General features: G+C 37.6%; 1 protein-coding gene across 2 annotated transcripts in view; it reads left to right on the forward strand.

The window, feature by feature from the left end:
• Positions 1 to 7,005: 7,005 nt before the first annotated feature.
• Positions 7,006 to 23,297, forward strand: part of jar (Myosin heavy chain 95F jaguar) — a 633,758-nt gene continuing 617,466 nt past the window's right edge. For both annotated transcript variants that reach the window (XM_090379849.1, XM_090379848.1), the window contains exon 1: positions 7,006 to 7,082. The gene's annotated coding sequence lies outside the window, so the exon portion shown is untranslated. The remainder of the gene's footprint in view (positions 7,083 to 23,297) is intronic.

A 23,297-nucleotide genomic window follows, 5' to 3' on the forward strand; every position in this document is an offset into this window, starting at 1 on the left:
AGGCTTTTTGTCTCATTAAGAAATACTGTTCAAGGTTTAGGCCTAAATGGATACCAGATGAACTAATGAGACTTGTGGCAGAGAAGAAAAATGCATGGATGCATATAAATTATCAGGTGACATAGAAGCCTATGGCAGATATAAGCTGGTGTGCAATCAAGTCACAAAGGAGGTAAGGCATAAAAAAAGCAGATTACGAGAAATCTATGGCAAAGGATGCAAAGACTGAGGATACAAAGACTAATAGACTAACAGTAGCCACTGGCAAAGGTGAAAGTGATTCTTGCACTGCTTCTATTGGAATGAGCAGCAGCTTGGAAAATAGGATGCAGGATATTTCAGAGACTGCTGGTAGTCATTGGGGTACAGTAAACACATGGGTTGTGTTAGGGTAGCTAAGAAAAAGAACAGGTGCATGTATACCAATGCTAGGAGTTTGGTAAATAAATTTGATGAATTTGAGGTATTGCTCAAAGCATCAAAGGCGGAAATTGTTGGGATATCAGAGACATGGTGTCACACAGATATAAGTAATGCAGAACTGGAATTTGGGAACTACAATGTCTACTGTACAGAAAGGATAGACAGGATAGGAAGGGAGGAGGGGTTATGCTATTAGTTAAGAAACACATAAAATCCAAGTAAGTGAAGCCAGTCGACATCGCTGGACAGTGCAGTGTCGAGTCAATTTGGTGTGACATAAGAATTGGGAAATCAAAATTGAGAGTAGGAGTGTGCTATAGGCCTAATGACTCTGATGAGTATAATAAGAAACTGTACAGGGCAATAGAGTGGGCCAGTAAATCAGAGAGTCTTATAATGGGGGATTTTAATTTCCCAGATATTGACTGGAATTTGTGGGTTGGTCACTCACACACTAGCAAGGTTTTTGTGGAGTTACTGGATGATTGTTTTCTACATCAGCATGTTTGGGAAGCAACAAGAGGGAGTAATACTCTTGATTTGATTATCAGTAGTGATTCTTCATGCATTAAGAATCTGCAGATAGAGGAACCACTAGGTGGCAGTGATCACAGTGTGCTGAAGTGGGATTTACTCAAAGAGGTAACTACCATCAGGAGTAAAGGGAAGGGTTATTATTTTCATAAAGGTGACTACGATGGTCTGAGACAGTATTTAAATTCTTTACAGTGGGACCAACTGATGATGTTACCAAAAGCAAATTCAAAATGGAAAGCATTCAAAGAACTTATCTTGGAAGCTACTAGGCTTTACATACCAACTAAGAAATATTGTTCAAGGTTCAGGCCTAAATGGATGTCAGATGAACTAATGAGACATATGGCAGAGAAGAAAAATGCATGGGATACATAATTAACATGTGACACAGAAGTCTATGATAGAGATAAGTTGATCTGTAACCAAGTTACAAAGGAGGTTAGGCGGGCGAAGGCAGATTACAAGAAATCTTTGGCGAAGGATGCAAAGAAATACAGCAAAGAGTTCTTTACTTATGTAAACTCTAGAAGGAAGGGGATGAATCAGATTGGTCCACTTGATATCGATGGTTGAACTGTTGATGATCCTGCTCAGCTAGCTAACAAACTAAATCAATATTTTGCATCAACATTCACACATGAGGAGTTATTCAGGAAGGGGAATGCCATAGATGAAGTAAACACTGGCAGTGAGCTAGATTATCTTGTAATAACTGAGAGTAAAGTGGCGGAGAAATTGTTGAAGATAAATAAAAGAAGGGCACCTGGGATGGATGGGATCTATCCAGTTACATTAAAGGAGGCAGCAAATAAAGTAAGCAATCCGTTAGCCATAATTATGAGAGCTTCCTTGGACTTGGGGGAGGTACCCATAGACTGGAGATGTGCAAATGTAACCCCAATTCACAAAGGAGGATCAAAGGCTGACACAAGTAATTATAGACCTGTTAGTTTAACTTCTGTTCCAGGTAAATTAATGGAGGCACTGGTTAAAGAAGCACTGCAGGATCATCTAGACAAGAAACAGTTATAGCTCCGACACAGCATGGTTCTGTTAAGGGAAGGTCTTGCCTGACCAATTTGATTGGATACTATGATGTAGTCACAAAAGAATTGGATGCAGGGAATAACTTTGATATTATATATTTGGATCTTAGAAAGGCTTTTGATACTGTTGCACTTATAAGACTGCTGCACAAATTGGAGCAGTGTAGCATTGGTGGCAAATTGTTGCTATGGATAAAGGGATGATTGAGTGGCAGAAGACAGAGAGTGGTAATTAATGGACGCTGCTCATCGTCGACTAATGTTATTAGTGGAGTCCCTCAGGGTTCTGTGTTGGGTCCATTGTTGTGTTCTGTATTTATAAATAATATTGATGATGGTATATCAAGCTTAATGTCCAAGTTTGCAGACGATACAAAGGTTGGCAGGGTTGTTAAGGATGCTACTGACGCTATGCTGCTGCAACAGGATCTGGAAAAGTTGAGCAGATGGGCTGAGAGGTGGCAAATGAAGTTTAACATTGACAAATGTAAAGTACTACATATGGGAAACAGCAACCCCAGAGCAACGTATCAACTCTGTGGTACTACACTGACAGTGGTAGAGAATGAAAAGGACCTGGGGGTAATTGTGCAGGCAGATATGAAGTTTCTGAGCATTGCAGACAGGCTGCAAGAGTAGCTCATGGTGTCTTGGCAATGATATACAGGAATTTTTCTATCAGCATTAAGGAGGTGATTATTCCCTTGTATAAGGCAATGGTCAGGCTGCACCTTGAGTACTGTATACAGGTCTGGAGGCCTCATTTCAAGAAGGATGTAGAGCTGCTGGAACGTGTACAGAGAAGGGCAGCAGGGTTAGTGAAAGGAACGAAGGGTTGCTCTTACGAAGAAAGGGTTAAGTTTTGTAAATTACAGTGCCTGAAGAGTAGTCACCGGTGAGGTGATGTGATAGAGGTGTACAAAGCCTTTAATGGTTTGAGCATGCTCGATGCTGATGGGATACTGCCTCTTGCTCAGAATAATCACCTGAGAGGGCATAAATTCAGATTGAGGAAAGCCAGATGTAGGATAGATGTGCAGGAATTTGCCTTTAGCCAGCAGGTAGTTGATTGGTGGAACAGACTTCCATCCCTTGTTGTGGAAGTTGATAGCCTAAATAAATTTAAGGCTCAGCTGGACAGGTATTTCAAAAGAACGGAGGGGTGAAGTGGAAGGGTTTTTTTTTGGCTGATGCTGCATAAGCTCGCTTTTTTGCATCATATGCCCCTACTAATGCTAATGCTAAAGAGTTCTTTACTTATATAAACTCTAGAAGTAAGGGGATGAATCAAATTAGTCCATTTGATATTGGTGGTTGGTGATGATCAGGTAGTTGACAAATTGAATTAGTATTTTGCATTTACATTACCAACATAAGGAGGTAAGGCAGAAAAAAGCAGATTACGAGAAATCTATTCAGGGAGGGGAATACCAGAAGTTTATCAAACTCTGGCAGGTAGCTAAATGATTTTGTAACAACTGAGAGAAAAGTGGAGGAAAAATTGTTGAAGTTAAACATAAGAAAGGCACCAGGGATCTACCCAGTTATATTAAAGGAGGCAGCAAAGGAAGTAAGAAAACCCTTAGCCATAATTATGAGAGCTTCCTTGGACTCAGGGGATGTCCCTATGGACTGGAGATGTGCAAATGTGACCACTATTCACAAAGGGGGATGAAAGGGTGACACACAAGTAATTACAGACCTGTTAGTTTAACTTCTGTTCCAGGGAATTTAATGGAGGCACTGGTTACAGAAGCACTACAGGATCATCTGGAGCAGGGGTGGCACGTGTAAAAATATTTTGGGCGCAGAATTCAGAGCATCCCAAAGAATTTTCAAATTTCGACACATTACTCCAGGAATCCACCTTGAGTCACAACCTGTGCACGCTGAATCTCTGCCAGGCATATAGTAACATTACACCATTCAGTAAATAGCTATATTCAGGCAGTGATTTGTTTGAAGTCGGAGTGGGGAGACACACTGATAAAATTGTGATCATTTAAGAAATATCTTTAATATCGGCCTCCCAGGAGCATGCAAAAAATTCCAAGGGGCACGCCGAGGGTAGCTTTTAAAAAGATTTAGCCAATTTTGGCAAGCACCCTTAAAAAGGTTCACCACCCCTGATCTTGACAATACTGCAGTTACAGTTCAGACACAGCATGGGCTTGTTAAGGGGAAGTCTTGCCTGACCAATTTGATTGGATACTACCATATCACAAAGGAACTGTATGCAAAAAATAATTCTGATATCATATTCTTCGATTTCAGAAAAGCTTTTGACATTGTTGAACACGGAAAACTACTGTACAAGTTGGAGTAGTATGGCATTAAAGGCAAGTTTCTGCTATGAATAAACAGAGGGTTGAGTAGGAGAAGACAGAGGGTGGTAATCAATGGACACTGTTCTATTTGGACTAATGTTATTAGTGTTGTCTCTCAGGGGTCTGTGCTGGGCCCATTGTTGTGTTCTGTATTTATCAATGATATTGATGAAGGTATTTTAGGCTTAATTTCCAAGATTGCAGATGATATGAAGGATGGCAGGGACACTAATGACAGTATGCTACTGTAACAAGATCTAGAAAACTTGAGCAGATGGGCTGAGAGGTGGCAAATGAGGTTTAACATTGACAAATATAAAGCATATCACTAGCAGTAATCCCAGAGTAACATATGAACTGTGTGGTACACTCAGGATGGTAGAGAATGAAAAAGATCTGGGGGTAATTGTGCAGTCAGATATGAAGTTTTCTGAGCAGTGCAGACAGTCTGCGAGAATAGCCCATGGTGTCTTGTCAATGATATACAGGAATTTTTCTAGCAGGAATAAGGAGATGATTATCCCTTTGTATAAGGCAATGGTCAGACCACACCTTGAGTATTGTATATAGGTCTGGAGGCCTCATTTTAAGAAGGATGTAGAGGTGCTAGAATGAGTACAGAGAAGGGCAATGAGGTTGGTGAATGGAACAAAGAGTGACTCTTACAAAGAAAGACAAGTTCTGCATGCAGTGTCTGGAGACTAGGCACTTGCGAGGTGATCTGATTGATGTGTATAAGGCTTTGAATGGTTTGAGCAAGTTCAATGGGATTCTTCCTCTTGCTGTTATCAATCGCTCGAGGGCATAAATTCAAATTGAGTTAAGACAGTTGTAGAATAGATGTGCGGAAATTTGCCCATAGCTAGCAGGTTGTTGATTGCTGGAACAAACTTCCACCTGTCATTGTAGAAGTTGACAGCTTAAATAAATTCAAGGCAGAACTAGACAAACATTTGGAATAAATGGGTGGATGAAATGGGAAGGGGTTTTTTTTTTTTTTTTTTGGCCAATGCTATATAAGCTTGCTTTCTTGTATCATATGCATCTGCTAATGCTAAATACATAAATATTATTATTATTATTATTATTAGCTATATGGTGTAAGGAAGCCTGAGGCTTATGCTGCACCAGCCAAAAAAAAAAAAAAAAAAATTCCCGAGTTACCCTGAGAGAGTGTGAGAGAGAGAGAGAGAGAGAAAGGAATCACCAAGAAAGAGAAGAATGATGATATCTGGCTCAGGACCCTGGGTGTGCCAAGCCCATACTCACCAGATGTGAGCCCCCGGGGTCAAATATGAATATATAAACCATAATAATAATAAAGAAATAAATAATAATTATATTCATGTATGTTGGCTGAATAAGTGTGTGAATGTTTATGTAATAATCATGTTTATGTAATTGGTCTCATCACAAAAATTAGATATGCTAGAGGAAAACCAAAAATAGATTTGGAACGGTGTCCAAAGTCCTATCTAATCTATGTATATATGGATTAGTTATATCTAAAATATATATATATATATATATATCTCCCATATTAAAAACACTTGTTGACCTTTGTAATTCTCAGACGTTTTGTTCCACTTCTTATACCACTTTTTGTAGCGACTGAATTTTTCTTCTTTTGTGTGTGAAGTTTAAGTATAATAAAGACAGTAATTCATTCGGTGAAGATGCCGCACAGGAGGTATCACGAAACGTTTGAAAATTATGTGTATTCCTTCAAGAAATTAAACAGATTTACACTCTACGCAGTTGGAGGCAGAATCTGCCGTAGGAAATGTCTGGTAGCCAATTCTGAATCCACTGTACAGTAGATAACAGCCAAACCGATCGCAAAAACGAGGTTTGCGTTTATTGATTTCACTCATCCATCCATCCATATATATCCGTCATCAGGAATGAGCTTGTGGCATAAACATTTATCACTGGTATAATATAAGTTATTATGCGAAAATTTATTTTTATTTTGTTACACAGAGCATTAATAAAACTACAATAAATAAATTAGCTTTCGGCTGGGTGGCAGCCTTCATCGGATTAAAAGTTATTAGCTATTTTGGGTACGCTGTGATTACTGCTTTCATAACGTCGGTTCCATCATACTTATTTAGTGTCACATTATGCATTTTGGCCTCTTTACGATTGTTTATTATTGACACTAACATATCTCTAGCAGTAAATGTAATGCATAGAAGTTTTCCTTTATTCCTTATTCTGCCCTTCCTGAATATTCATTTGTTTGATCGTGTACTTGACGCTCGATGTTTGTGTATAAACTCCTTAGAGTTGGCAACCTACATAATTTTCCGTTAATCTTTGAAAGTTATTAATTTTTATACAACAAAATTGTACAGTTGATTAAATTTTTCAAGTGAAATCAGATGTTATTAATTCAACAAATAGTTTTGTGATTTAAAATTTGGTATAGGTTTGTGTTTAGGCTGTAAGCGGTTGACAAGAACTACTACTGTTAATTCTTTGAGCAATGCTGCTGTGGTTGGCATTTATCTCACTCAGGAAGTAGTCACCTTGTTACACTTCCTGCCCTTGGTCAGTGAACTGGAACAGCAAGCACCAGACACCCAGCCACCAGAAATTTTGTAACGTGTTAGCCTACGATTTTTCAAATACAGGATGTTGATAAAATACTATAAGTAAATGTATTACTTAAAATAAAAAAATAATAATAATTTTTAATTCACACATTGTTTTGGTTATGAAACATACATAAATATAAAAAGAGGTAAGTTTAGTCCTGGCATTTTATGTAAATTATTTTTAGCTTATATTAACAGTGGTTAATTTTAGTTTTAGACTTTTAGTATATAAATAGGGTTACCATGCTTTCCAAGTTTTTCACCTATTCGATGGCGACTGCCAGGGATTTTAATTATTTGTGATTGGGGTAACGATCATTGCACTCCCATTGCGAGATCGAACCCGTACACTGCTATAAAAATGCAGGACCCATTATTAATTGAGTTGGTTTTACCTACTGCAGTAAAATAGCTAAAATAGCATTGTGAAACTCTCTTGCAAGGGTGCAAATTATAAACTGAAATTTTTTATTTTTGTTTATGTAAAGGCATTTCAACATATTCGTTGTTTATCTGGTTCAGTTTTGGTATGAAAAGTAATATATGATTTGGGATTAGAAAGTCTGAGGGAGAAGATGATTACATCACGTTTGCAGTGTTTTGGACACATGAAGAGAATGAACTTGGAAGATTACCAAGAAGAATGTTTGAGGTGAAAATGGACCAAGAAGAGGTGGAGAGATCAGATTAGAGATGTGGAAACAAAGGGAATTGAGTGGGAGAGAATGATAGAAGACAAGATCGGGGAACACAGAAAAAGTTGGAACAGTGATGAAGATGTTTTGGTATGAGTTGGGCTGGTGTGCGCACTAGTCAAAAAAAAAAAAAAAAAAAAACCCACTTATGAATCCAGTTTAAATTAGATTTTTTAAAATTTAATTCATTAGAATTAAATCTAAGAAAATGGGATTTGCGAAGTGGAAAATCTAGAGGTATCCCAAAGAATTTATGACGGAAGGAAGCCTTTAATATCCATTCTTTTAAGCAAGGTGTTCATACTGGAAAAAGCAAACTATGGTTCTGGCTTATTATTATTATTATTAGCCATATGGTGCAAGGAAGCCTGAGGCTTTTGCTGCACCAGCTAAAAAAAAAAATTTCTGAGTTACCCTGAGAGAGAGAGAGAGAGAGAGAGAGAGAGAGAACAAGAGGCAGAAATAGAAGGAAATCACCAAGGAAGAGAAAAAACTCACCTAACCTTTGTGGCCATCCCCTAGTATAAAGAGAATTTTAAAACTGGTGTGATATGCTATCATAATATACTGCTGTCAACAGTTGATTGAAAAGGAAATTTGGCATTTACAAAGCTTTAAAATCAGTAGAAATATTGGGTATATTTCTTACATATTCAGAAGACATACAAACTTTTGTACGTGAGTTCATAGAATTTAATGCATTGCACTAAAAAAAATAAAAGTATATCTGAAAACTGCATCCTTTTAATGATAAAGATGACCAGTTCCCATTGCATAAGGTAATGGTTTGACCACATCTTGAGTACTGCATATAGATATGGGAGCCTTGTTTTAAGAAGGATGTGAATCTGTTGGAATGGGTACAGAGAAATGTAACAAGATTGGTGAGGGGAGCAAAAGGTACTCTTACCAGGAAAAGCTTTGCTTTTGCAAATTTGCATTGTCTGGAGACTAGGTATCTGTAAGGAGATCTGATTGGAGTATTTAAAGCTTTGAATGGATTGAATAAATTCAATGATGATGGAATCATTCCTCTTGCTCAGACTATACACATGAGAGTATAAATTCAAATTGAGGAAGGATGGCTACAGGTTAGATTTGGGGAAATTTTCCTTCTGCCAGAGGGCAGAAGGAAAATTTCATTGTTGGAAATTTCAGAAGGAAAATTTCATTGTTGGAACAAACCTTGTTGTAGAGGGTGGGTAGTTTGAATAAATTCAAGAAATAACTAGATAAACTGATAGATTTGTTTCACCTGTGCACGTTTATCTAGATAAACTTTTTTTCTTTGGCTGATGCTGTAGAAGCTTGCTTCTTACATCATTTGCCTCTACAGTACTTTGTGCCAGTAGAATAATTAATTGCTTTACAACTAGCGTATTTCCAGAATTTCTTAAATAATAATGTGGTATTTTTAAGTTAAACATTTTGCAAAGTAATATATGCATTACTTTTTCCAAATGGAAATTGACCTTGGATATGTAATGAGATATTAATTAGAAAAAACTAAAAAGCAGTGTAGGACTTAAAAAGAATATAAAAAATAGACTGACATCCTTTCCCACGCATGCACAGTGTGTGTTTGGGGAGGGTGTCAGTCTATTTAAACAGTAAACACTTAAGTAATTCTTTATTTATTTAATTTAGTTTTGTTTGTATATTGCTACTATTCAGCATTTCATAGATATGCTCTATAAGTTTGCTTCCTTGCATCATTTGTTGCTACCATTTCTAATGTAAACTGGTTGTTTTGGGATTAATGGATTGGGAAAATTTACAAAAATCACAGGAGTAAGTCTGTTTAGAAGCTAGCCATAAAAGTGCTGCCAGATCATTTATTATGACTAGTATATACATTGTTTTAGTGTATTGAAATCTGTATGAAGCTTGTAACTGTAAACATTTTTTATCATGTGGTACCTTTCAATAAAGAATAAACAATGACTAAGAGACATGAAATATTATCCAAGCACTTTTATTGTAAGAAAATTTCATGCTGTACTTTTCTTTTTTTTTCTTTTTTTAACTTTATAGTAGAAACTTTGTAAAATCAAGCCTTTTATTGTCTCTAATGCATTAGGGCTTAAAGCCTCAAGCTGCGAAAGAGATTAAACTATGTGTATTTCAGTGCAATTGCATCATTTATACACAGCTAAATAAAGATTAGCAAATTTACAATAGCAGCATCGTTTAAGTTGCATCTCATATTGTGAATACCTTCACGACGAGTTGCCACGACATTGCACTACTTCGAATAAGTAACGCTTCACCCAAAGGAGAAGACTGTTGTTACTTATTCTCAGTGGATATCAACACCCAGACGGCACCGTTTCAGGGCTATTTTGTATATATATGTGGGATAATAACTCTACTACCCACTTGTCCCTATTAGACTTAGAAAAGCAAAAAAGGTAGAGGGAAAGTAATAGTAGGAGTGGAAGAGGAAAAGAAACGGTGTTGAAGAATGAAAGGGACAATAACTCCTTCAACTCACACCACTCAAAAACTCATCGAATAGGCAACACTTCCCCAGTGGAGAAGGCTGTTGTTACCTATTCTTGGAAACTCCGGGTCATCAGGCTCCCCCTAGTGCCGTTTCAGGGCATATTTTGTATATGTGTGGGATAATAACTCGACTATCCACTTGTCCCTATTAGACTTAGAAAAGCAAAACGGTAGAGGGAAAGTAATAGTAGGAGAAGAGGAAAAGAAACGGTGTCGAAGAACGAAAGGGATAGTAACTCCTTTAACTCACACCACTCAAAAACTCATCGAATAGGCAACGCTTCCCCAGTAGAGAACTCTGTTGTTACCTATTCTTGGAAACTCCAGACATCATCAGGCTCCCCCTGTGCCATTTCAGGGCTATTTGTATATGTGTGGGATAATAACTCGACTATCCACTTGTTCCTATTAGACTTAGAAAAGCAAAAAGATAGAGGAAAAGTAATAGTAGGAGTGGAAGAGGAAAAGAAACGGTGTTGAAGAATGAAAGGGACAGTAACTCCTTCAACTCACACCACTTAAAAACTCATAAACGCCTCGAATAGGCAACGCTTCCCCAGTGGAGAAGGCTGTTGTTACCTATTCTTGGAAACTCCGGACATCATCAGGCTCTCCCTGGTGCTGTTTCAGGGCTATTTGTATATGTGTGGGATAATAACTCGACTATCCACTTGTTCCTATTAGACTTAGAAAAGCAAAAAGATAGAGGAAAAGTAATAGTAGGAGTGGAAGAGGAAAAGAAACGGTGTTGAAGAATGAAAGGGACAGTAACTCCTTCAACTCACACCACTTAAAAACTCATAAACGCCTCGAATAGGCAACGCTTCCCCAGTGGAGAAGGCTGTTGTTACCTATTCTTGGAAACTCCGGACATCATCAGGCTCTCCCTGGTGCTGTTTCAGGGCTATTTGTATATGTGTGGGATAATAACTCGACTATCCACTTGTTCCTATTAGACTTAGAAAAGCAAAAAGATAGAGGAAAAGTAATAGTAGGAGTGGAAGAGGAAAAGAAACGGTGTTGAAGAATGAAAGGGACAGTAACTCCTTCAACTCACACCACTCAAAAACTCATAAACTCCTCGAATAGACAACGCTTCCCCAGTGGAAAAGGCTGTTGTTGCCTATTCTTGGAAACTCCGTATATCATCAGGCTCCCTCTGGTGCCATTTCAGGGCTATTTGGCCCTTCTTCGGTGGGTAGGTAGGTACCCAAGTGATGTAATGATAGCAAAACAGTTGTGAAGTATATCTTCACAATATGAGAGATGTCTGATGGTGTATGATATAAGTTAAGACTCTAATGCATTAGGGCTTAAAGCCTCAAGCTGCGAAAGAGATTAGACTATGTGTATTTTAGTGCAATTGCATCATTTATACACAGCTAAATAAAAATTAGCAAATTTGCAATAGCGGCATCATTTAAGTTACATCTCATATTATGAATACCTTCACGACGAGTTGCCATGATATTGCACTACTTCGAATAAGTAACGCTTCACCCAAAGGAGAACACTGTTATTACTTATTCTCAGTGGATAAGGGCCAAATAGCCTTGAAACGGTGCAGTCTGGGTGGCGGTATCCACTGAGAATAAGTAACAACAGTCTTCTCCTTCGGGTGAAGCGTTACTTATTCAAAGTAGTGCAATGTCATGGCAACTCGTCGCGAAGGTATTCACAAAATAAGATGTAACTTAAACGATGCTGCTATTTCAAATTTGCTAATCTTTATTTAGCTGTGTATAAATGATGCAACTGCACTAAAATACACATAGTCTAATCTCTTTCGCAGCTTGAGGCTTTAAGCCCTAATGCATTAGAGTCTTAACTTATATCATACACCATCAGACATCTCTCATATTGTGAAGATATACTTCACAACTGTTTTGCTATCATTACATCACTTGGGTACCTACCTACCCACCCACCGAAGAAGGGCCAAATCACTTGGGTACCTACCCACCCACCGAAGAAGGGCCAAATAGCCCTGAAACGGCACCAGAGGGAGCCTGATGATATCCGGAGTTTCCAAGAATAGGCAACAACAGCCTTTTCCACTATGGAAGTGTTGTCTATTCGAGGAGTTTATTGAGTTTTTGAGTGGTGTGAGTTGAAGGAGTTACTGGCCCTTTCATTCTTCTACACCATTTCTTTTCCTCTTCCACTCATACTATTACTTTCCCTCTACCTTTTTGCTTTTCTAAGTCTAATAGGGAAAAGTGGATAGTCGAGTTATTATCCCACACGTATACAAAATAGCCCTGAAACGGTGCTGTCTGGGTGGTGATATCCACTGAGAATAAGTAACAACAGTCTTCTCCTTCGGGTGAAGCGTTACTTATTCGAAGTAGTGCAAGGTCGTGGCAACTCATTGTGAAGGTATTCATAATATGAGATGTAACTTAAACGATGCCGCTATTGCAAATTTGTTAATCTTTATTTAGCCGTGTACAAATGATGCAATTGCAGTAAAATACACATAGCCTTTTATAGTCATAATTCTTTCAAATCCCATAAAAAAAAAAAGAAAAAAATATATATAATCTGAAAATATTAAGAAAGCAATATGAATATCTATGAATATCTATAAGAATTCTTGCAAAAAAAAGGTGCTGTTTCTCTCCTTTAGTGCTGTTTCTTATTCTGTCAACTTTATAACTTAGCACAAACTGCTCTTGCAGACTCTTTAAAAATTACAGCTATGAATTACATGCTCCGAAAAAGTGATGATGATGTGTTTGCCATTTTATTAACCTAATTGTAATTTTAAATTGTACTTTATATGTAATCTTATAGTTCTAGTTATGCTGGTTATTTTTAATTTAGATAAGAGTTTTTCTAGATTACTACTTAATATACGTAAAATCATTGTTTCGTTTGAATCTTGCAGCCATTGTTTTTGTATAGAGTGGTAGGAAATTAAAATTTTTAATTGTGGTAACTAGGTAGCTCTAACGTAAAATTATATAGCGTAATATGCATCACTGAATTTAGGATTCTATTAGAGTGTAGTATTGACAATTAATTAATTAAATTTATTGATCTTATTAATTTAAAATATCATGCCCCAGACTAGAGCAGCAAAGCAATGGGCACAAAGTGGCAGGAGTGCTGTGACTCGGGGGAGAACTGAGGGGGCCGATTCTCCAATGCATCACAGCATAAAAAAATGTGCAACTTGTGAAATGTTTGCCAAACTCTCTGGAACAAAACATGATCTAGCCAAGGAGGATGTCTTTGTGTGTGCCAAGTGCAGAGAGTGTCTAGAAATTAGGTGCCAACTGGGCGTTCTAATGGGCGTCTATGAGAGCTTGAGGTGTAAGGTAGATGCCCTCGAAAAAATTAATATGAGGGACCTATCAAGCTCTCAGCTGCCCAACTCAATGCCAGAGCTCACTCCTGGGCATCAGCCAACACAGTGCAATCTCCAAGGCAGAATTCGCTGGTCCCACAGGAGTTAGTTATTATTGTTGACTCTGTTGTCAGGGAGACAGGGAATATATTGTGTAAAAAGGATAGATGGAATAGGACCAGGGTATGTCTGCCAGGGGCAAAAGTTGATGACGTTATAGAGAAGATATCAACTTTTAAGGGCACAAAAGGTGATATTGTTGTACATGTAGGAACTAATGACATTAAGAGTAAGAGATCTGCAGATGTACTCAACACGTACAGATAAATGTTGAAAAAAGTTGCGAGATAGGGTTGTTTGTGAAAGTGTCTGCAATTCTGCCCAGACACGATAGGAGGAAGTACATGATGAGAGCCTTGTCAGTCAATTTGGCCCTGGAAAGAATGTGCAAGGCTCAAGGGGGGGGGTCACCTCCGTAGCCAGGTGGGCAGGAGCAGCAGTGCGTAGCACACGCTTCTTGATTGGACCAAGGTTCGAGCCCGTGACCACCAATTACGGAGGATGCGGAAAGGTCAGGGAGTGACCACCGCATATCCCTGGAGCAATATGGCCTTAGTTGCCAATTCTCCTATAAACCAAATAACAACAGCAAGGCTCAAGGGGTAGAATTTTTTTCAGCGTGGTCTGTGCTTATTAACAGGAGAGACTGCTTCTACAGGGATGGAACATACTTAAATAAAAAAGGTGCAAGAATATTTGCTGATGCTATCGAGGCAGTGTTAGGTGGGTCGGAAAACTGCTAGCTTGGGGGTTTCACAGATTAAAAGGTTAAAAGTAGCTGCAGGCAGAGGTGGAATAAGCAGCGGCCTGGAGTGAGGGGTGCTGGGAGTTTCAGGGACTGATGGCAGTCATCATGAAACAGGTGGGTATATGGGATGTGTTAGGGTAACTTAAGAATAAGAATAGGTGCATGTATACCAATGCTAGAAATATAGTAAATAAATTTGATGTATTTGAAGTGTTGGTCAAGACATCAAAGGCAGATATTCGGATATCAGAGACATGGTGTCACACAGATATCAGGAATACAGAATTGGAATTTGGGGAGTATAATATGTACAGAAAGGATAGACACAATAGGAAGGGAGGAGCTGTTATGCTGTTAATTAAGAAAAACATAAAATCAAAAGAAGTTGATATAGATGAACCGTGCACTGTTGAGACGTTTGGTGTGACACGCACTGTGAAAGCAAAAACAAGAGTAGGAGTGTGTTATAGGCCTAATGACCAATGAACAATTGTACAGAGAAATAGAGTGGGCTAGTAAATCAGAATGTCTTATAATGGGGAATTTTAACTTTCCAGATATTGAGTGGAACTTGTGGATTGGCCACTTGCACACTAGTAAGACTTTTGTGGATTTATTGGATGATTGTTTTCTGCAGCAGCATGTTCGAGAGGGTAATACTCTTGATCTGGTTATCAGCAGTGATCATTCGTGTATTAAGAATTTGCAGATAAAGGAACCACTAGGCGGCAGTGATCACAGTGTAGTGATGTGGGGTTTACTTAAAGATATAATTACCATCAGGGGTAAAGGAAAGGGTTTTTGCTTCCGTAAAGGTGAGTACAGTGGTCTCAGACAGTTTTTAAATTCTGTACAGTGGGATCAACTGATGATGTTACCAACAGCAAATTCTAAGTGGGAAGCATTCAAGGAATTAATTGTGGAAGCTACTAAAAGTTTCATACCTATTAAGAAATATTGTTCAAGGTTTATGCCTGAATGGTTATCAAATGAACTAATAAGACTTGTGACAGAGAAGAAAAATGCATGGGATGCATATAAATTATCAGGTGACACAGAAGCCTATGGCAGATATTAGCTAGTCTGTAATCAAGTCACAAATGAGGTTAGGCAGGTGAAGGCAGATCACAAGAAATCTTTGGCAAAGGATGCTAAGAAAAACAGCAAGGATTTCTTTACTTATATAAACTCTAAAAGGAAGGGAATGAATCAGATTGGTCCACTTGATATCGATGGTTCGACTATTGATGATCCTGCTCAGAAGCAAACAAACTGAATGAGTATTTTGCATCTACATTCACACATGAGGAGTTATTAAGGTTTGAAAATGCCAGAAAGTTATCAAATTGTAGCAGGGTGCTTAATGATTTTGTAATAACTGAGAGCAAAGTGGAGGAGAAATTGTTGAAGTTAAACATAAGAAAGGCAACTGGGGGTGGATGGAACATATCCAGTTATATTAAAGGAGGCGGCAAAGGAAGTAACCAAATCCTTAGTCATAATTATGAGAGCATCCTTGGACTCAGGGGAGGTCTCCACGGACTGGAGATGTGCAAATGTATCCCCAGTTCACAAAGCGGGATCGAAAGGTGACACGAGTAATTACAGACCTGTTAGTTTAACTTTTGTTCCGGGTAAAATAATGAAGTCGCTGGTTAAAGATGCATTGCACGATCATCTAGACAAGACAGCAGCAATAATTCAGACACAGCATGGGTTTGTTAAAGGAAAGTCTTGTCTGACTAATTTGATTGGTTATTATGATGTGGTTACAAAGGAACTGGATGCAAAAAATAATTTTGATATCATATACTTGGATTTCAGGAAAGATTTTGACACTGTTGCGCATGGAAGACTGCTGTACAAATTGGAGTGGTGTGGCATTAAAGGCAAGTTGCTGCAATGGAGAAAAGGATGGTTGAGTGGGAGATGGCAGAGAGTGGTAATAAATGGACACTGCTCTACGTGGACTAATGTTATTAGTAGAGTCCCACTAGGGTTTGGTGCTGAGCGCATTGTTGTTTTGTGTATTTATCGATATTGATGAAGGTATATCAGGCTTAGTGTCGAAGTTTGCAGATGATGCAAAGGTTGGCAGGGTTGTTAATGGCAGTGTGCTACTGCTTTATTAAGATTTTTAATAAACAGCAATAATATTGACATTTTACAATTTAGGGATATCATTGCCACCCACCTAACAATGCCAATTAAGCATTTTTCCAAATGATTTAATGTATCACCTGATATAAAGTCGTACTGGATCCGTAATCCCTTTGCTTTTGATATTTCTTCCTGCCCCAAAATTACTATTCAGCCAAAGGAACATCTTATCGACCTGTCATTTGTTTGAAGACTATTTGTGAAAAATTTTGGCTTATTCTTTGAGATGAGTATCCATAATAATCGAAAATGGCAATACAAAGATTGCTACCGGGTCTACATATTTATATGAGATTGGTTTCTCAAAATTAACGGCTATAAAAACAAAACAGGGTAGTAGTAGTAGTGGCATGTGATACAAGAAAGCAAGTGTATGAGCTTATGCAGCATCAGCCAAAAAAAAAAAAAAAATCACACCATTCCCCCCAAATGTCTGTCCATTTCCTCCTTAAATTTATTCAACCTATCAACTTCCACAACGACAGATGGAAGTTTGTTCCAGCATTTAACCTCCCGCTGGCTAAAGGCAAATTTCTGCACATCTATTCTACATCTGTCCTTTCTTAATTTGAATTTATGCCCCCTTAGGTTCGTAATCTGAACAAGTGGAAGGATCCCATCAGAATTCACCGTGCTGAACCCATTCAAGGCCTTATACACCTCAATCAGATCACCGCGCAGGTGCCTAGTCTCCAGCCACTGCAATTTGCAGAACTTAAGCCTCTCTTGATAAGAGGATCCCGTCATTCCCCTCACCAATCTTGTTGCCCTTCTCCGTACACGCTCAAGTAAATCTACATCCTTCCTAAAATGAGGCCTCCAGACCTGTACGCAGTACTCAAGCCGTGGCCTGACCATTGCCTTATACAGAGGGACAATCACCTTCTTCTCCCTGCTAGCAAAATTCCTATATATCATTGACAAAACCCCATGACCTGCCCTGGCAGCCTATCTGCATTGCTCAGAAAATTTCATATCTGCCTGCACAATTACTCCCGGGTCTTTTTCATTTTCTAACACCTTAAGTGTAGTACCACACAGTTGGTATGTTTCTCTGGGGTTACTTCTACCCATATGCAGTACTTTGCATTTGTCAAGGTTAAACTTCAGTTGCCACTTCTTAGCCCATCTGCCCAAATTATCCAGATCCTGTTGCAGTAGCACACTGCTATTACTGTCATTAACAACCCTGCCAACCTTTGTATCATCTGCAAACTTCGACAATAAGCCTGATATACCTTCATCAATATCATTGATAAATATACAAAACAACAGTGGACCTAACACCGAACCCTGTGGGACCCCACTAATAACATTAGTGGGTTCCAGACTTGATCCAGAAGATGACATGAGATTAGCAATTTCAAATATTGTACAAAATATTATTGGGTATCCAGGCTCATCCTTCTCATTAATTGTTTTGTTTTGTAATTGTTCATTTTTCATTGTTTTGCAATATTAATTGAAAAAGAATTTGATTTGTTGTTTTTGCTGTATTCAGTTAAAAGATTAAACAATTATTTTATGTGTAAATTAAAAGGGAAACAATTTTTTTTATTCCTTTTTCAGTACTCAAATAAAATTTTCTACTTCATAATTTATAAAATACAATTTTTCTTCACTAAAAATCTGGTCATCCTCGGGATTTACATTGAAGGGTCGTGTAAATTTTATATTTAATAATGTGGGTTGCAAGCGAAATAAGTTTGCGCACCACTGCTCTAATTGATGTTACAGTATTATCTGTTTTCATTTTGATTTGTTAGAGTTGTGAGTGGTTAACTTTTTTTTTTTTTTTTTTGGATTAGCAGCAGACGTACAAAATCCAGCAACAGTAATTTGTCTGCACCTCCCACTTACCCTGAAGTGGTGAGTGCGTTGTGGATTATTATGGGTACTGTACCTACACCAATGGCATATTATATTTGATACATTTTAGCCATGATCTGTTTTTCTGAAAATTGACCCTTTTTCAGCTGGGGGAGGTGGGGGGAACCTTTGGCAGATGAAAAGTTGGAAATTGAGGGACAGGTGGTGAAAAAAAGACAAGTGAAAAAATGAATACTGCTCAGGAAAGTTCAAACAACAGTAAATGTGATAAATTATGTTAATCCTAGTTAATAAATACCATTTTAAATTCAACAGAAAAGTTAAAATTAAAATTTTTATTTTAAAAAAATGGCAGCTGTTAGATGCCATGTAGTGGCATTTGTTCTATTTAGAGTTGTAATGGTGGAATATTAAGCTTTTAATCCTGAATACATTTCATCCGTGCATATCTTCATATATTAGGATGTCCATGTTGAGCATGCTACTTGCTCCAGTAAGGATGATCTCTCTCATGCTATTAAATGATATTTTATAAGTAGTTAAATAATATTTTGTGTGTGTGTAAGAAAGCGAGATTTTAATGTTATAGCTGTTAATGGTTGTCTTAGGTTTATCTTAACCCTCTGGTCAGAAGTTGCACACCCTTCTGTATTGGGGCGCCTCCGTAGCCAGGTGGGAAGGAGCAGTAGTGTGTAAGCACACGCTTCTTGATTAGACCGGGGTTCGAGCCCGTCACCACCAAATATGGAGGATGTGGAAAGGTCAGGGAATGATCACCGCATATCCCGGAGCAATATGGCCTTAGTTGCTAATGCTCCTAAAAACCAAATAACAAACCTTCTGTATTGGATTAAGTCAATGTAAAAAATTCTTCAAAAAATTTTGAATTCACAGTTAATGATTTTTTACATGTATAAATATATAATGTAGCTATAAAATTTCAAAATATATACTAGTGATAATGTTGACATGTTAGAAGGATAAACACAAGTATAAGTGTTGAACTTTAGTGATTTTGTTTAGCCTAAAAACTTGACATAAGTAGTATGGTTCTTTATTGTAAGGGAAAAACTGTTTTTGGAGTTCTACTTTTTCAGGCTCCTTCTTTGAACCATACATCACGAAAGCATCTCAGAACTTCAAGGTAACTCTTTATTAATTGTTTGACCCTCTGGGGTAAATAAAAAAAGGAGTCTTTTATGGTGGACAACACTTTTACAGTCAAAAAAATGCTAGTACTGTGGCTTTTGTCTTGCTGTGCACGTACCATGCTTTTTTTGATTGAGGGAGGAGGAGAGTAGTTCTCTGCAAGTCTTCCATTGGGATGACTACTGTTTAGTTTTGTGATCATATTCATAAACACTTTTCATATCCAGCTTGATACATTTCAAGGATGTCCCATCATTAGTCACATGTTCAAAAAATTCATAAGTAACTTGCTGATGATGTTCCTGTTTTAACTTCTGTATTATAAACTCTGTGGAAAACAGCATGTTCAAAGTTTTTGTTAAAATGGTATGACATGATTTGATAGAGATATAAATTGTTTCAGAAATTTGTTCTTCATGTCTTCAGTCATATCAGAGTTCACACCTGAGATATGATTTCATCATTTGTTGAAGTTGAAGGGCTATTAGATTCCCTGCCCTTTTTAAAATTATAATACCCATTGAAAACTTGTGTAGCCTAAAATCCTCCATATGCTATTTTAGGCCCACATGTTTCATTTATGGTTCGCCCCCCCAATTTTTAAGCCAAAATTTAATTTTTTTTGGCTGATGCTGCATAAGCTCGCTTTCTTGCATCATATGCCTCTACTAATGCTAATGCATTCAAAAATTTTATTGAAAAATTTAAATTACTACTACTTAAGCTCATATTCATAACAACAGATGGAGCTAAAGCAGCGGCAGGGCATCATAACGGATTCATCGCATTGTGCCAAAAGGATGAATTCCCAGATTTTTTGAGTCAACAAGTTTTAGCTTGCAAAAGATTAAATACTAAAAGTGTTATGGGCATAGCATTAAAAATTGTGATTTCCATGAGAGGATAATCTCATCAAAGGAGAGGCTGAGTCGTCGGAGTAAGTTTCTGTAGAGATCTTGAAATTTGCTGGATGATTTTAAAAAATTTGTTGATCAAAGGGGAGATGATTATCAGCAGCTACAAGATACAGAATGATTGTGTGATCTGGCTTTTTTGGCAGATTTTACCAGTAAATTAAGGGATCTGAATTTGGAATTACAAGGGGAAAAAAATGTGGGTGACACGATTAGTAGTATTTCTGCATATACATATCAATTTTTGGCAATGGCTAAGGATCTCAAAAAAAAAAAAAAAAAAATTCGATCATTTTGCAAATATGCAAGATCATTTGCAAAAGTATCCTGTTTTTGAATTTAATAGTGAAAAATATGTTTCTGAAATTGAGAAAGTTGTGGATGATTTTGAAACTAGAGTCAGTGGTTTTAAAACAATTGAAGACAGTGTTCAATATATTTCTTATTCATTTAATGTCGACTTAGATAAGAAACAAATTGCAGAAAAAATCGGGATTTTTCACATGGAGAAAATATTACTTGAAAATGAAATTAGAACATTGCAAAACGATATTTTTCTAAATGTCAGATCATCAGAAAGAGACTTTTGGAAATATGTTTGCCTAGAAAAGTGCCCAAATGTAAAAAAAATGCAGCGTACTTTTAAATTCCTGTTTTGGTTCCACATATCTCTGTGAATTGGCCTTTTCATATATGAAACAAACAAAGATGAAGAATCGCTCTATTCTTACGGACTTGCATACAGAAGATTCTTTACGGTTGGCCTTATCATAGTATATCCCCGATTTTGAAAGCTTGGCAGATGACATGAAGACACAAACTTCACATAAATTAAAAGTTTAAATATGTAGGAATTTAAAATAAGAATTCTGAATTGTATTTAATTTTAAAATTTATAAACATTTTTCAATGTGTCTTAATTAACTTTTTTAACATGTGCAATGAAATTCTTGAGATGGTAGATCGTGGCACATTTTGAAGAAAATAAGTAGATCGCATCACAAATTAAGTTGGCCACCCCTGGTCTACAGTAAAACCATCAATATCAAGTGGACCAATCTGATTCATCCCCTTCCTTTTAGAGTTTATATAAGTAAACAAGTCACTGTTTTTCTTTGTATTCTTTGCTAAAAATTTCTTATAAGCTGCCTTCACTTGCCTAACCTCCTTTGTGACCTGATTATAGACTAGCTTATATCTACCATATGCTCTGTGTTGCCTAATGATTTCTTTGCATCCCATTTTTCTTCTCTCCCATGAGTCTCATTAGTTTATCTGACATCCATTTGGGGCTCAACCTAGAACAGTATTTCTTAGTTGGCAAGAAAAGCCTAATACCTTCCAAGATTAATTCCTCGAATGCTTCCCATTTAGAATTTGCTGTTGGAAACATAATCAGTTGGTCCCACTGTATAGAATATAAAAAGTCTCTGAGATCATGTAGTCATCTTTATGAAAGCAAAAACCATTCCCTTTACCCCTGATGGTACTTACATCTTTAAGTAAATCCCACATCAATACACTGTGATCACTGCCACCTAATGGTTCCTTTATCTGTAAATTCTTAATGCATGAATAATCACTGCTGATAATCCAATCAAGAGTATTACTTCCTCTCGTTGCCTCTTGAACATGCTGCTGCAGAAAACAGTCATCCAGTAAATATACAAAAGCCTTTCTAGTGTACGAGTGACCAACCCATAAGTTCCAGTCAATATCTGGGAAGTTACAACCCCTCATTATAAGACATTCTAATTTACTGGCCCATTCTATTTCTCTGTATAATTGTTCTTTGTACTCATCAGAGTCATTAGGCCTATAACAAATTCTTACCCTCATTTTCGCTTTTCCAGTGCTTACGTCACGCCAAACTGACTCAACGTTGCACTGTCCATCAATGTCACCTAGAGGCACTTCTTTAGATTTTATTTATGTCTTAACTAACAGCATAACCCCTTCTCTCCTGTCTGTCCTTCCTGTACACATTGTATTCCCCAAATTCCAATTCTGCATTCTTTATATCTGTGTGAGACCATGTTTCTGATATCCCAAAAATATCTGCCTTTGATGTCTTGAACAGCACTTCAAATTCATCAAATTTATTTTCTATATTCCTAGCATTTGTTCCATGGGAACAGGCACATGCAAGTATGCATGCACCTGTTCTTACTCTTAGTTACTTTAACACAGCCCATGTATTTACTTCATTCATGACTCTCAGCAGTTCCTAAAATCTCCAGCAACTTGCTCCAGGCTGCTGCTTATTACAGTAGAAGCAGTACAAGGATCACTTCCACCTGTGCCTGCAGCTACAGTTTATCTATTAGTCTGTGAATCCCCCTCCAAGCTAGTAGTTTTCTGACCCCCCTAACATTGCCTCGATAGCATCGGAAAATATTCTTGTACCCTTTCTATTTAAGTGTATCCCATCCCTGTAGAAGTAGTCTCTCCTGTTAATAAGCACAGATCACATTGAGAAAAATTTTACCCCATGGGCCTTGCACAGTCTCTCCTGGACCGAATTGATTGATAAGGCTGTCATCATATACTCACTCCTATTGTGTCTGTGCAGAATTGCAGACACTTTCAAATTTAACCATAACTCACAACTTTTTTTCAATATTGACATTTTAAGTAGATCTGTAGATCTCCTACACTTAATGTCATTAGTGTCAACGTGTACAACAATATCATCTTTTGTGCCCTTAAAAGATGATATCTGCTCTACAGCATCATCAACTTTTGCCCCTGGCAGATATACCCTTGTCCTATTCCACCTAATCTTTTTGCACAATATATTCATGTTTCCCTGATAATTGATTCACTGACAGTAACTAGTTCTTGTGGGATCAGAGCATTCTGCCCTGAAGATTGCCACTGTGTTACCTGGTGCGAGAGTGGGATCTGGCATTGAGTTTGGTAGCTGAGAGCTTGATGGGGCCCCCCCC

This window comes from Mastigoproctus giganteus, chromosome 8 (genome assembly GCF_048544385.1).
Source record: "Mastigoproctus giganteus isolate SK-2022 chromosome 8, ASM4854438v1, whole genome shotgun sequence".
In the NCBI taxonomy this organism is placed as follows: Eukaryota; Metazoa; Arthropoda; class Arachnida; order Uropygi; family Thelyphonidae; genus Mastigoproctus; species Mastigoproctus giganteus.